The 15,907-nt window shown below is 43.5% G+C and overlaps 1 long non-coding RNA gene across 1 annotated transcript in view; it reads right to left on the reverse strand.

Moving 5' to 3' along the window:
- Positions 1–3,307: 3,307 nt before the first annotated feature.
- The window catches only part of LOC122231809, a 49,131-nt gene continuing 36,531 nt past the window's right edge, over positions 3,308–15,907 (reverse strand). The window contains exon 3 of the long non-coding RNA XR_006209058.1: positions 3,308–3,443. This is a non-coding gene — a long non-coding RNA (uncharacterized LOC122231809). The remainder of the gene's footprint in view (positions 3,444–15,907) is intronic.

Below are 15,907 nucleotides of genomic sequence, written 5' to 3' on the forward strand. Positions count from 1 at the left end.
CTAACCTGTTTCTTCTTTCTGTTTTGTCAATGCCCAGTGTCCAGCCTCTCTTGAACATATCGTCAGTGTGTGTGTGCCAGTTCATATGTGGAATTTGGATAGTAAGATGACCCCAAATGCACAGCAAGTGTTGGCATGATTTCTTCTACAATATTCATCTCTCATTTTTAAAGCAAACATGATGGGAGAGGTTTAAGCTATTGCCAATTGCACCAAAATACTTTATGAGTTACGTAGAAATTACCTTAATAGAGAGGTACAAAATCTGTACTCTGAAATCTTATGAAAGAAATGCAAGAGGACACAAAGAAAAGGGAAACCTCTCCATGCCCATGGTTTGGACTAAAAAATGGTTAAAAGGTCTATACTACGCCAAACAATCTACATGTTAATGCAATCCTTATCAAAATACCACCACCATCTTTCACAGAAAAAGGATCCTAAAATGTGTATGGAATTCCACGAGTCCCCAAATAAAGCAATCCTACAAACCAAAGAAAAACTGGAGGCATCATTACATATTACAAAGAGGACTGAAAACAAAAACAAAAACAAAAAAAAACAAAAAGCCTAAAACAAAAAGCCTAAAAACAAAAAGATTTATTATGACTGACTCACTTATTCCAGAAATATTTCTATTTAGTTTCTCTTTATTCTTATACCTCAGCAGGAATCGAATAAAATCTAATGTTTGCCACTCAGATATTTAGAATAAATGAAGGAAAATAAGACAGAAGAGTGTGCTATAATGAACATTCAATGTTTATGACATTTTCTACTCACAAGTGTTTCTAAATATGCAAAATCCTCATTTCTAGATGATAGTAGAACGTGACCAAATGCAGGAACCACAACTGACAAAGACTGTCTTTCAAGGGAATTTAGATATTTCTATATTTCTGTCAGATATCAGTTTCCTGTTGGCAATCACAGAATTACAGCTAAACCATTGGGAGATTTCGCACTTTAGCAACATAGGTTGTTGTAAAGTGACATACTTTTAGCCAGAGACATAAAAACAAACAGTGATGTGTCCCTGTGGGTTGAAAGCACTCCACAGACAGGTGTCATGCTGCAAAGCAATCAACTTAGATGTTAAATAGAATAGAGAATATAATATGCTAAAGCAATTCAAAGCAGTTGGTGCTGGAGAGAGCACACCTCTTCATTGTCAAGAAGAGACTGGGATCAGGGGTCAGATTCAGGAGCAACTGTCTGTCCTCAGGCAAGAAGCTCTAGGGGAGCTCCCACTCGGTGGTGTGGTACCCTACAGCAATTCGTTTTTCATGTTGGTTTGGAAGGATACGATCTCATTTCTGGATCAAAGGCCTAGTACCATGTTGAGGAGCTACAGGGCTGTCACTCAGACAGTGCCCAGTCCTTCCTGGGGAGCCTGCACTCACACCGTGTGTCATCACATAGCACTTAATTTCTGATATCAAAAAGGAAAGGTTGACCTCCTGCCAGTAAGAGCTCTGTGTTTGGCTGGTTTCCATTGCCATGGGACCATTGCCCTGTTCTCTACCTACCCTTTTCAGGAAAGCCTGAGCTACCTACCCCCTGAGACAGGGTTCGTGCGTGTAAAGTTCATTCACTGAGAAGGTTGGGGCACAATACGCCAAGACTAAAATACCAGAGCCTGAACCTGAAGATTGGCCAGGAGCAAGAGCCTACCTGTGAGTCACAAGGGCCTTTATATCCACAGATGGGAATGGCTTGAAACGTGGCCAGAGCTTGACACTTTGCTGACCATATTGACGTTGGGGTGCATGACGTTGCTCACGGAACTCCCTGGTATAGTTAGTGGGTGTTCCATTTCTCCTCATGCCAACAAGTCTTTTTCACTCCTTGGAACCCAAACTTGCCCAGGGAGTTGTGCTAGTAACAGCTCCAGCTTCTTTCTGTTCTCATCTTAGATGAAGAGCCTTAGCCCTCAGTGTATCTTTCAGTTTCCTTTCACTTATCCTCACTGTGTGTTCATTGGGAGACATTCTGTGCTGGAGTCGGGCAACCTTTGTCTCCAGTTTTATTGGTGGAGTCTTGCCATGTTCCCATCAATTTGGAATCACTTGAGGAACTGGTGTTCTGGTGTCTTCCAGATATACCTTGGGAAAAGGAGGTACTGGGGACATGAATGTGTGAAGCATAAGAGGCTTGCCTGTGGGAATGGGCAGGTGATATTGGGAGACAGTTGGTCTCACTGCTGTGGCAAAACTGATAGAGATGGGGCATTTAAGGCCACATTCAGAAGTAAAGAAAAAAATCACATAGGGCTGAAAAAAAATTATTCTTTTTTTCATAGTTTATTGATAAATTGGCTTCTTAAAACACCCAGTACTTATTCCAACTGCCCTTTTCAATGGCCATCACCCATTTTCTCTCCCCCCACCACCCATTAACACTCCATTTGTTGTCTCTATTTAAGAGTCTCTTATGGTTTGCCTCCAACCCTCTCTGTAACTCTTTTTCCCCTTCCCTTCCCCCGCATTCTTCTCTTAAGCTTCTCAAGAAGCACATGTGAGTGAAAACATATACCTATCCTTCTCTGACAGACTTATGTCGCTCAGCATACAACCTTCCCGTTCCATCTACATTGCTGCCAATGACTTGATTTCATTCTTCCTCATTACAGATAGGGCAGATTAACTCCCAGTGAGCACACATGAAGGTTGTTTTCAACCCTCCGAACAACTAATTTCCGATATCAATGAAAACATGTCCTCCTCAAAAAGTGGGGTGTTGAAGTCTCTTGTTGTGCGGGGACTATTACTGAGTTCTTTGCCCTGCCATAGACTGCTTTAAAATGCTGCCTTCGGAGACTCTCAGGGATCATGCATGCCCAGTTGTTTCGCCAGCAGGTGAACGTCAAAGAAATGACTCAAAAAACTAAATAGAAACAAACCCAGTCCTACAGACTGGGGTATCAACTCCTATTGTGACTCTGCCCTCCAGATCACCACTGCTTTTACCCAAGGATAGGAAAAGCTGCAAAGCTGGCAAGTGCCCAACCCCTGACACTGATGTGAGATGTAGGGTTTCTTTTGCTACATTCAGGCTCCCAAGTGTAGCTAAAATATGTTCTTTGCTCTATACCCCCACAGGTTTTCCATAGTCATAGGACCCCAGGCTTCCCTGGGGAATCGTGCCAGTCACTTCATTCACAGATTATTCCATTATCTGGGACAGGGTTTGGACCCAACTGCATCCCTTCTGACTCCCTTGATCCCTTTCTAAACAAGTATTCCAGTGAATGATTGAGATTCTTAGCCCGGAAATATGTCTCTACGATTTTAATTGTGGAGTCCTGCAACGTTGCCTTAGATACAGGGGAGCGCGGACAATGGGTTCTGCACGGGCTCACCTGTGACACCTCTCTTGGCAAGAGAAGGCAAAAAGTCTTCTGAAATGGGGCAAGTGTTACTGGGAGGGAGCCATCTTCACTCCTGTGAATGGGAAGTTGGAGATCAGAGGTCAGAGTCAGTAATCATGTGACTGTTACTCAGAGAGTGCCCAGCATTCACAAGCAGCTAACACATGGCGATTCCCAAGGAAACATTGCCCTCCCTGAGACCTGTGTGCTTGTTAGCCTGCGGGCTGTTGTGACCCTGTCCCACAGGTCGCTGTGAGGTAACCACATGGTGAGAAGTCCAGTGTTGGAGCATGAGCATTGTTTACCCCAGGTGGTATGGCAGACAGTCCATTCAAGGACACGGGGACCAGAACCCAATTCCACAGACATGGCTGCCAGCCAGCACAAAGAAGCCAACATTGAGATAGGTCGCGAGTGCCTTTGCCCACTGGTTGTAAGTGGATGGCCAGAGCCAGAAGACTTCCTGCCCTACTTAGCTCAGGATGCAGTGCTCTTGTGACTAGTGCTTCCTTACATCCCAACCCCACAGTTTTTCCTTCTTACTCTCAGGACAAATAGCTTGCCTGAGAAATGGTGCTCATGTTCGCAGTCCCAGTTTCATTCCATTCTCATCTGAGGTGAAAAACTTAGGCACTTAGTGTTTTTCTTCTCACTTGTTATTATTGTGGTTATGATTATCATCATAATCATCATTTTTATTTATTGGCAAGTTCTTCCTTGTGGTGTTTGGTAGCAGGAGTCTGGAAGCCACCCTTCTGACTTTTAATTGTCAACTTTTTTATATCAGGTTCCCTGGATGTGGGAAAGCTTGGAAAACTAGTGCTTCATGGGCTTCCCTGGAAAACTTACACCGGCAACAGGAAGCAGGTACCCCAGTGCGTTGGAAAGCATTGAGCACAAGAGGTTTGCCTGCGGACAGAAGGCCGGGTGAAAAGCAGCCTGCCTTCCTTCTAGGGCAAAATGAATATATCAGCAGGAAGGAGTCAGGAGCAATGCAGCTGCCACCCAGACAGCAATATCCCAGCAGTTGGCAGCAAGCTCCCACACCTTTGTCCCACCTGGACAAATCTCTTTCTAATATCACTGAGGGAGCATTATCATCTTATTGAGAACCTGGTGCTTGGTAGGCTGTGGTAGGCATGCCAATGGTCACCTTGCTGACACCTTCCCCCTGCTGCCTGAAATGCCTGCACTCCTAATAGCTGAAGTGTTGCCTTTGCACATTGCAATCTCAGAGCTGGTCGGCCAAGAAAAGGATCAAAGTGGACAAGACCAGAGCCCGGTTCCACTCATGTAAGTGTTAGCTCCGAGGCAACACCATCACCTAATTACCCCTGCCTTTATACATTGAAGGAAAGAGCTGGAAGACAGGTGAAGGCCAAAAGACTTCTTGACCTGAGGTAAGAATGTACAGAGCTTGCAGAAGGGATCTCAGGTATAGCGTGATAAAATTTTGCGGGGTGATGGTGTGGTTTGTGTGGTTAAGAGCTGACGTCCCGGAGAAGCATTCTTGAAGACTTCTTTGGTGCACAGAGGTGATTTTATTAAAGCAGTGGAATAGGACCTGTGGGCAGGAAGAGCTGCCTGCACTGGGCTTATGAAGTCTGGTTATACCCTAGGGGTTTGGGGAAGGTAAAGTCTAAAGGCAAGTTTCCAAGGAGACATTCATCAGCTAAAGACTCACAGATCAATGGAAGCCGAGCTTTTGTCAAACTAAGGTAATTTCTCCCTCTAGGAAAGCAATTAAGATAGGAAGATCTTGGAGAACAATTTTCCTCTGCCAGCTTCAAATAATGGTCAACTACTACAGATTACAAAAAAATTCAAATTTAATGTTTTGAATGTTTATTTCCTTTTTGGGAGAGAGACAGAGAGGAGGAGAGAATGAGTCTGGGAGGGACACAGAGAGAGAGAGCGACAGCATGCGAAGCAGTCTTCAGGCTCTGAGGTGTTAGCACAGAACCCGACATGGGGCTGGAACTCAGGAACCCTGAGATCATGAGCTGGGCCAAAGTCGGAAGTTTAACCCACTGAGCCACCAAGGCACCCTAGGTAATCCTATTTGATCTGACATTTCCTTCTTGCCTTTATTCCCCCCCCCCATCACTATGGAGAGGTGAGTGATACAGGCCCATCAGGAAATTGAGTAGTTTTCTGGAGATTAGACTGTTAACATTGCCTCTGTCTTGTAATTTCCTAAGATATTGATCAAGGTTGGGGCAGAAAGAGGGTGAGAGGATCCAAAGCAGGCTTCATGCCATGAGTTCAAAGCCAGATGCAGGGCTTCAATTCATGACCTTGAGATCATGACCTGACCCGAAATCAAGAGTCAGCCGCTTAACCCACTGAGCTACCCAGGCACCCCAACACTTGCTGATTTTCTGTCTTTATTGGTTCCCACCAGGCACATTGGGCTTGTCCATAACTCAGTGTAAACCCAGGGAATGGTGGAGAGCTCCCATTCTGCTACCATGCTACCTGAAAGCAACCATTTGCTGATTTACAAAAAGATCCATTGACCCCCTTTCACTTATCACTTGGTGCTTAAAAGGCGGCAGTTGGCATGGTAAGAGTTATGGAGCATGAGCCCGACTGAGAGTAAACCGCAAGTTAGCCGCCCCCTGCCACCCCATGGGGGATCTGAGGAATATCCCTTGGACACCCCTGCTACCCAAGAACAGGGGCTTAAGCCCTTGCCGTGCTAATGTCGGAAACAAAGGCACGGGAAAAATTAAATTCCTTATGCCTTTAGGCCTTTGACAACACCTTGAAACCAGCACAGTGACCTCCAAGAGCTCAGCTGCCTAGATAATGGCACTTTGATGGGGGCAAAAGAGAACTGTAGCCTAACATTACCCCAACATCCAGGACCTTGTAAGTCCACTTCCTTTCCCTCAGTTTCCCCGATATACACGGGCAATCAACTTGGGACACGGGATCCAACTTACGGTCCCTGATCTACATCTAAAGGGTCTCATGACACGTTTCATTAAGGGTTAATAGTGTTTCCCAAGAGTTATGCCCTGAAGGTGCAGGAAACCTTGCTTCCAAAATTTCTTATTCTATCCCTGACCTCCTGCCAACCTGAAGGAATATAATGATGAGTTAGCTGTAGGGCCCCAGCACAGCTCTTCCAGGCATTAAGAAAGCCACCTTTTTCACCAAAGACGTCTTCCAGAATTCTGTGTTGGTCATCAGCTGTGGACCAGTCCACCATCATCCCCAAATATCAGCATTTTGGTGTCCGAATGTGGGGCTTCGAATCTTCTCACCTTGACTCTGTGCTTCAGTGTCAATTTGGTATGTTTTCTCTTTCATTTACTCTCATTTCAGAGGATTTTTGAGAAGTAGGGTCTTATATAGGGAACACTTTTGCGGGGATTGCTCTGGCTGCAATCCTCTAGGCTGCGGCGACTCTACGGGGAGGAGAAAGCCTGCCTTTTGGTTGGAAGTTAGGACCTTGGCCAGAATGGCAGTGAGATGCAGAAACTTGACGCCCTCTCTTTATTCCTTTCCGTGTCTAAAGTTGTCTGTCTTGGGCAGTGGACAGCCACTTAAGTGACTACCATGTCTGCCAATCTTAAGACTCCCGTGTGTGAGGATTCCTCCTCACTGATCTAATGTGACCCCCTCCATATCTCTGGGGTAGCCTCTTCTGCATGCCAGATCTCCACTGAGAGCTGACCGAAACCAGTACCTGACTGAATTAAAACCCAACAGGGCGCCATTTCCTAGGGAGGTTCGCTGTGAAGACTACGCGGGTCAGAATGTCACTTATATCATGATGGATTTCTCTCTTTTCTGTTTTCCCTCAATGTCCTCTATTAACTACTACTTAAAATTGGGTCATTTCCCCTTGTCAAACTCTTCTAGTATTTCCATGGGTTGAAAATGGCAGTTACTTCTCTGCCTTCTCAGCAAAGGAGACGCGGGTCTGTAAGTCAGGCACCCATCTGTTGTCTAGAATGCAATGGGGAAGCCGGTGGGGGGTGGGGAGGCTAGCATCCCTCCTTCAGGAGCCCTTCGCCACCTGGTTGGCAGTCATAGTGATTTTGTTCAAGGGATGTCTCGGGTCGCTTTGACACTTCGGGAACCCCTGACATATTCTGTGTGGGGGATGCTACTGGGGAGTCGGGATGGATTCTAAGGGTAATGGACCTTCTCTCTCCCCTTTTCTCTCGAGGTGGAACATGGGGGTTCCTCTTTGGTCCGCAAGGATTCTCCCTTAGGATGCCTTTTGAACCCACTGGAAACAGTTGGGTTTGCAAAATGTGGAAAGGACTGATCCTGTAACACTGCATGGCTTTACTAAACAGGGCAAATGGACGGCTGTTGCCCTAGGTCCAGCCCTTGGTGGCTAATGGGACACAGGGGCTTCTTGCAGAATGTGTTTGGTCAGTAGCTAAGCAAGTGAGCTCCCCCTTGATATGTTGGATGAAATTTGTCTAAATAGGCCTCCTCCTGAGAGAACTCAGAACTCAGTCACTGAAGGTAAGAGAGGCAATCCTTGAAAGGGTAACACGGACGCTTCCTCTCTGCATGATAGATATGAGGGCCTCTCCCTCATTCCTTTCGTGAGTTAGGGGCTATAACTGGAGACAACTGTGCTCAGGTTACCTCAAGATGGAGACTTTTAAGGAAATTTCCCAGGCAGCTGCTGAAAATCCACTAATTTCGGGGAAATTCCCTGTCTTTTCCGGCCTGACTTGAACTGCCTTATTCCACTTTGGTGGAACAAAAGACATGGTGTCAGCTCTTCTGTCCCAGCTGACAAGATTAGACCCGGGAAATTTTCCTTCTCTGCCTTCTGCTGGCACCCCAAATCTTCTGCCTTTCCCATCCCCTTCCTCCTGTTTCTGCACCAGCTTGTGTGGGGCCTATGGAACTGGTTCCCTTACCACCCTCAGTGCCTTAGGCACCATCGGCCCCTCTTCCCACGCTAAATATCAAGGGAAAAAGAGCATTCCCTTGCACCACGCACTTCAGGTTCTTGGAGCCCACTGACATCTCTGGTAAAAACTGAACGGTGGAACAAATGAGTGTAGGTCTTTTCTGTGGGTGTAGGTGAACCAATTCCGTGTTTCAGCTAAATGAAGTTTGCTGGTTTCATTAAGATAGACTTGTCTTTAGAGTTATCAGCATTCAGTGTGAAAATTTATTCTATCAATCTTTATGAAAGGTCAACTATGCTCAATGGATCTCGATTGCAATTTGTCACCAAATGAGGACTTGAAATAATGGTTACTTTCAACTGTCTTAAATGGTTAATTACTTGGGTAATTCTGAAGATAACTTTCAAAGTCTTTGGAAACCTGAGACTATTTTAGACTTGTGCTTTTAAGTTTACACGGTGAATGACAAGACGTTCATGGGACATCTATGTCCTTTCCAAAGAGATTGCAGGGGAATTCTTTCATTATTGGACATAGAAGTGGTCTTTTAACTTCTTTCTTTTCTACTTTTTATGTTTATCCTTTTTGAAGAGAGAAAAGACAGAGAAACAGAGTGTGAGTGGGGGAGGTGCAGAGTGAGAAGGAGACATAAAACCGAAGCAGCCTCCAGGCTCTGAGCAGTCAACACAGAGCCCGACGTAGGGCTTGAACCCATGAACGGCTAGATCGTGACCCGAGCCGCAGTCGGACACTTAACGACTGAGTCACCCAGTCGCCTCTGTGCTTTTAATGCACAGGAACTTATGCAGAGGAACTCCTTAATGCATAGGAACTAAGGCTATTTGGACCTATTTGAAAACATGCTTTGTGCTTAACTGACTCATGAATTAGCCATCTAAAGAATTCTGGTGCAAAGAGTTCTCAACTGCTTATTAAGTTTTCATTGGAGACTAAGGTTCTAAAAGTTAAAATTCTGCTAAGTGTTCTTAAGACTGATGGAAATAAGGAAAGCAGTTTTGTTGGAAAATAGGAGGTTGTAAGAAAGATACAAAGAATGGCAATACATTTTTTGTTGAGGGTATAAAAGAAAGAAAATTGGGTTAAATGGGTTGTTTGGAAAGAAATGACTTGGGACAAAACCTGAAGGCAAAGGAAAGTTGTACCAGGTTCATGAAGGGAAATCTTTGGAAAGGAATTTTATGGGTGGTAAAGATGGACTAAGTTTGCCGTCTACGGATTTTACTACACTGATATAAGTTTAAAATCCTGTTTTCTTATGTTTTGGAAAGACAAAGTTTTCTTGGATTGTTGATCTGCTCTTCATAAGAAAATGTAAACGAAGTTTTTTGTTTTGTTTTTTTCTTTGTCTTTTGTATGCCAGGAAAAGCAAAGCTTTGGATATGTTCTTTGTCAAGTCTGATGACTTAAACTGAAAACTTCTCAATGGTAAAGGAGTTAGGTTTTGCTAACAACTATAAAATGTTCCCTATTTGCCTTTGGAATCTCGTCTTGCCATCTCGGTTAAATATCAACTTAAATTTTATTTTTTATCATTTATTTTTGAAATTCAGAGAGATAGAACATGAGCAGGGGAAGGGCAGATAGGGAGGCACAGAATCTGAACCAGGCTCCAGGCTCCAAGCTGTCAGCACAGGAGTGTGACGTGGGCCTGGAATTCACAAACCACGAGATTATGACCCGAGCTGCAGTCAGACGTCTAACCAACAGAGCCACCCCAGTGCCCCAATAATTTAAAGTTTCACATTGGAAATGATCTGTAATTCTATCTAGGATGTGCTCTATCACTTCCTAAGGCTTGAACGAACTTTCCCAAGAATTCAATTGTAAATGAAGTCTTTTTGACCAATTAGGCCTTTTTATGTGGCATGTATGCTAAGTTGCTTGGAGAAGCGTGGTCAATGGTAAACCTTAGGTTCTCTTGCTTGGGTTAATGCTGTAACTGCTCAAAGACAGGCAATGCTCAAGTTTTAATTGGTTCTGCTCTAAGGTCTTCACTTGATATTCTTTGTATCACAGTGTTATATGCCACAGAAAGAACCGAATGCCCCTGTCAGTTGCGTCATCCTGAAGTCTCATCAGATCTCTAACACTATTTCTGAGACTTTAACACTTGGGGTATTGTTCTTCTCTCACAAAACCTTTTTGGTCTTGTAGGAAACTCACAAAAAAAACCACTTTTAGGAGAAATACAAGAATTTGAAAACTTTCTGGCCTGGATAGGCTATAAAAATTCAGTCTGGAGATACCTTAGAAGGGATTCCAGCAAAATACACTTTCAAAGATCCTTAGGATCAATGACTCTTCTTGCAGAGTTTATGGAAATAAATGAGGCCAAGTTTTTCAAGTGGTGTTTTGCAAATGAATTAGTCTGGATGGCTACTTTTGGGCAATGAGGGTTTTTAGAGAGAAAATCTACATTTCAGCAATGCACATTTACAGATGTTAAATCCTAGGTGTCTTTAAATGTTTGCCTAAACTACACGTGAAGTAACCTTGAGAGATCCTGTCACAGTACCACAGGTATGGACAACCTTGTTGTTCTGTGGGCATAGTAATAAGACCCACCCTGGGTATAATCTTTAAACAGCTTGAAAATGGGATGGGTTTCCCCAACAACTGTATGCAAAGTCTTTTCTCACTGTATACCTATCAAGGGACAGTGCTCTAGTATTCACTTGTAGCTGAGTTAATTTGTAAATCTCTAAGTATGCAAACGATGTCCTCCCTACACCTGATCTGACAGTTACTCGAAACTCACCCCATATAAACCCCCAAGACCTGGTTTATTCAAAGGATGGAATCTCATGCAACAGGGGATTTAACTCTGAAATAAAAAGCCCTTAAAAAGCCCTTAATATTATGTCTTCCAACTGCAATCATTTAGAGGGGCAATCTTCATGGGCTCCCGTATCGAAACAAAACCTCTACCCACTTTACAGGAAGTCAGTGGGCAAACGAGTGTGCCTTATTATTCCGAGGAACCTGTACGAGACCTCAAACCTCTCTTAGGGTGGTCCCACCTTTCTTTTTCACTTTCCTTTCTCAATTCATACTAACATTTCCTTCTTACAGATGGGCCATTCGAAGGATCACTGCAGACATTTGAGTTCCCAACTGGAAAGACCAATCGGATTCCTGCTGCCTGTTCCCACTTCCATCTGAGGATGCTTCAAACCTCACATCTAAAAACCTCACTGGCAGCACTGGTAGACACGGGGTTTGGAATCTGATCTGACAAAATATTGTGTATACATTCTAGATTACCACCGAGAGAATTCTGGATTTCTGACTGACATGAATACTTCAACTGATTTAAACAATGCCTCTCTTTCCTTTAGTGACTGGCTACACTCCTGGACTTGAGCATGTTTGTCAACTACCAAAGGACTTTGGGCTTCTCTCTTGTTTTTCTAACTAGGCTTTGCAGGGTTCTCCCATGCCTATCTGCCTGGTGCCGACTCCATCACTACAATTACTTGCCAAACGATGAGACTTTCTACTCAAGAAAGCCCACTTTGAATTCAGCTGCCCCTGCCTTTTGTAACTCTTTTACATGTTGCTTAAGAAACCAATAAGGATCCATATAGGTTAGGACGACTTACGCCTCTACCCAGTACAACGAAGCTACAGAAGATGAAACCTTCTACCTTCATCAGTCTTCAAGGTTTCAGGGTTGACGTTATTCAGTGAGGATATGATGAGGGAGCATAAGGCAGACTGAGGGATAAAGCACAAGCTAGCCCCTCTTCCCACCCCGGGGGGGATATTATTGTTTTTCTGTGGACACTCTTGACAACCCAAGTAGAGGGAAAAGGGGCTTAAGCACTTGCCATGGTAAGGTGTGATACAGCAAATGCAAATGAAATTCCCTTACTGCCTATAGCCCACTGACAAGTCCCTGAAACGGACAGAGTGAGCTCCTTCTAGAAGCTCAGCTGCTCAATGATGGTGATGACACTTTGCTAGGGTCAAAAGACAACCTTAGCGTAACATTATCCCAACAACGAGGGCCCTGCAGGTCAACTTCTATTAATTCAAATGGCCCAAGATATAAGCTGGCAGTCTTACTCCAAGCTTAAGCACCCCCGATATACATTCAATGGATCTCATGACTTGGGTTTTATTAAGTGGCATTTCCCTAGCCACACTTAGCCCCTCAAGGTGCTGAAAACTTGCTTCCAACACTGCTTAGAGACTTACCCTATCCCTGATGCCCTGCCATCCTGATGGTGTGTAATAATGAGTTACCCTTCAGGACCCCAGTGCAGTTCTTCCTGCATGTGGGTTCTGTCCCCATCATTTAATAAAATCACCTTCTTTTTATGAAAGTTGTCTTAAGGAAATCTTTCTTTGTCTTGGGCTATGGACCACCCCAACCATCACCGCCACTCTTCATCAGTTTGACAACAGAACACCAACCATTGGTGGCTACAGATGCCTTCACCATGCAGAACAGACTCTTCATCCATTGGCAATATTCTTCAGGATGTGCCACATGCCGGACACCGCCCACTAAAGCACTGCTACAGCAGAGCCACTCTCCAAATACCTGAGCCAAAAGCTGGTAACTAGGTGTCACTACTGGCTTCAAAGGACAGGGCAACAAAAGCCAATGCCAGAAAATTTCCACCCCTGTCTGAAGAAACAGTGCAGGAAGTCTCCCTTGGTACTAGCCCATACATGGTTCTTACTCCTGAGGCAACCATTCTGTCAGGATACTGTGCTCGTTCGTTGCTTCATTCATTGCTCTATCGCATTCTCTCGTGTTAAGTAAGAAAGAACTTTGGTCTTCTCTGTATCCTCCATCCTGTTGCTCTTTTCCAAAAAAGTTCTCCCTGGTGTCCACTCAGGACAGTGTCTCAGAACCATTTTTTCTACTTTTAACTGGAGTGTCAGGCTATATTCTTGTCACTGCGGGGTCCCTTCGGCCACAGGATCCCTCAACAATTGACTTTCTGTACTCTGTGGACAAAGTTAAGCCCAGGGCATTTCAAATTGCCCAGGAGGAATGCCTATGTGGAGTCAGCGTCACCGATATTGGGAGGGAGCTATCCTCTCTTCTGGGATAAGAAGCATGTGGAGGTAGATATTTCCGTCTCAGCTTGATTCCATAATGTGGTGAACTGAAACACTTTTGCTCTGTTTCTAGCCATTCTGATTATCCTGACCATAGGGATAACCCTGTATTGGGTCTCAGGCAAGGACAATGAGGCTGTCCCCCACATAGTGTGTGCTGGCCACTCCTAACCAGCTCTGAATCTGGTCTGTGCTAAACAAGAGCAGTTTCTGAGATCCCAAAGGAAGGATTGCCTTCCTGAGAGTACATGGTGTTTGGTTGGCTGGTATAAGAAATAATGGCTAGCCAACTTGTTTCCCTCCCTGGCCATTAAAGATTTCATTCTGAAGAGCAGTTGGTTCACCATGGGCAGGATTCTCGAGGACCTGCTTAGCACAGAAAGAGACCTTTCAAGAATTACAGCACCCCAGCCCTGTTCTAAACATTTGAACTTTCGCCTGCAACACAAGCCTGTTACCTTGGAATCACTGTCTTCTCTATCCACTGACAGGATGGCAAGGGAAAACAGTGAACTCCAGAAGCTTTCCCTCTCTTTCTGAAGTAAGAACTCGGGCATCTTGCTTTTGGGTTCCCACTGTAGACGACAGAAGCTTTCCTTTGCCCCACTCTTTTGTGTTTCTTATCTATCTGTATCTTATTCCTGGGACGATCATCTTTCCAGGGAGTTGTCCTAGTCATTTTACCTCATTTTCTGGACCACATTCTTCCTTGGGGAACACCACCAGATAGCTAAAGCAGAGTTAATACTTTTCTTACTCAATGTGTTCTAGAGAATAGAAATGAAAGGAAAACTTCCAGACTCATTCTACGAAGACAGCTTTACCTTGACTCCGAAACCAGAGACCAAGAAAAAAAAGACTACAGAACAATATGCCTGATGAATAAGGATGCAAAAATTCTCAAGAAGATACTGGCAAATCAAACACACAGCATATGACAATATTCACCATGGTCAAATGGGATTCCTTCCTGGGCTATAGGGCTGGTTCAATATTTGCAAATCAATCAATATGATATATCACATTACTAAAAGAACAAGAACCACATGATTCTGTCAATACAGGCAGAAAAAGCATTTGACAAAACACAGCAAACTTTCTTAATAAACACTTTCACGAAAGTTGGAATAGAAGGAACATACATAAGTACACATGATAAAAGCCATTGATGATAAAAGCCCATAGCTAGTATCATCCTCCTGGGGAAAAAAATGAAAGTTTTCCTCCTGAGATCAGGAACATGACAAAGATGTCCACTCTCACCACTGTTGTTGAACGTAGTTTTGGAATTCCCGAAACCAGAATTCATACAACAAAATGAAATAAATGGCATCAAAATGGCAAAGATGAAGTCGAACTTTCACTCTTCAGAGACCACATGATACTCTACATGGAAAACCTCACAGACCGCAACAAAAATCTCCTAGAACTGAAACATGAATTCAGCAAAGTCGCAGGGTACAAAATCAATGTACAGAAACCCGTTGCATTTTCATACACGAATAATGAAAAACAGAGAGATATCAAGAAATTGATCACATTCACAATTGCGCCAGCACCATAAAATACGTATAATCTAAATAACAAAGACACCTATCCAAAGATATAAAAAAATTATGCTGAAAACTATAGAATGGTTATGAAGGAAATTGAAGAAGACACAAAGAAATGGGAAAATCTTCCATGTTCGTGGATTAGAAGAATAATTATTGTTAAAATGTCAATACTACCCAAAGCAATCGGCATATTCACTGCAATCCACATCAACATTGTGTCAGCATTATTTTAAAGCTAGAACAAACAATCCTAACATTTATGTGGAATCACAAAGGACCCCGAATATCCAAAGTATTATTGAAGTCTAAAACCAAAACACGATGCATCACAATCTCAGAATTTAGCTTCTGCTACAAACCTGTAATTAAGACAGTACGGTATGGGCACACAGACACACAGGCCAATGGAATAAAATATAGAACCCAGAATCAGACCCAAATATATATGGCTCACTAATCTTCCACAAAGCAGGAAACAGTATCCAATGGGAAAAAAACAGATTCTTTAACAAATGTTGTTGGGAGAACTGGTAACAACATGTAGAAAAAAGAAGCTAGACCAATTCCTTAGAGATATCTCAAAATAAACTTAAAAAGGATAAAGACCTGAATGTGAGTCAGGAATCTGTAAAAACTCTAGAAGAGAAAAGACAGACCCTCTCTTACCTCATCTGCGGCAATTTCTTACATGACACATCTCCAAAGGTAAGAGAATTAAAAGCAAAAATGAACTATACGGACCTCATAAAGATAAAAACCTTCTGCACTCCAAAGAAAACAATAAACACAAAAAAGGCAACAGATGAAATGGGTGTATTTGCAAATGACTTATCAGACAAGGGCTACTATCCAAAAACCTATAAAGAACTCACCAAACTCCACATCTGAAAACAATCCAGTCATGAATTGGGCAGAAGATATGAATAGGCACTCTTCTAAAGAAGACCTACAGATCGCCAAGAGACACCTGACAAGAGGCTCCTCATCTTGCT

This window comes from Panthera tigris, chromosome D2 (assembly GCF_018350195.1).
Source record: "Panthera tigris isolate Pti1 chromosome D2, P.tigris_Pti1_mat1.1, whole genome shotgun sequence".
In the NCBI taxonomy this organism is placed as follows: Eukaryota; Metazoa; Chordata; class Mammalia; order Carnivora; family Felidae; genus Panthera; species Panthera tigris.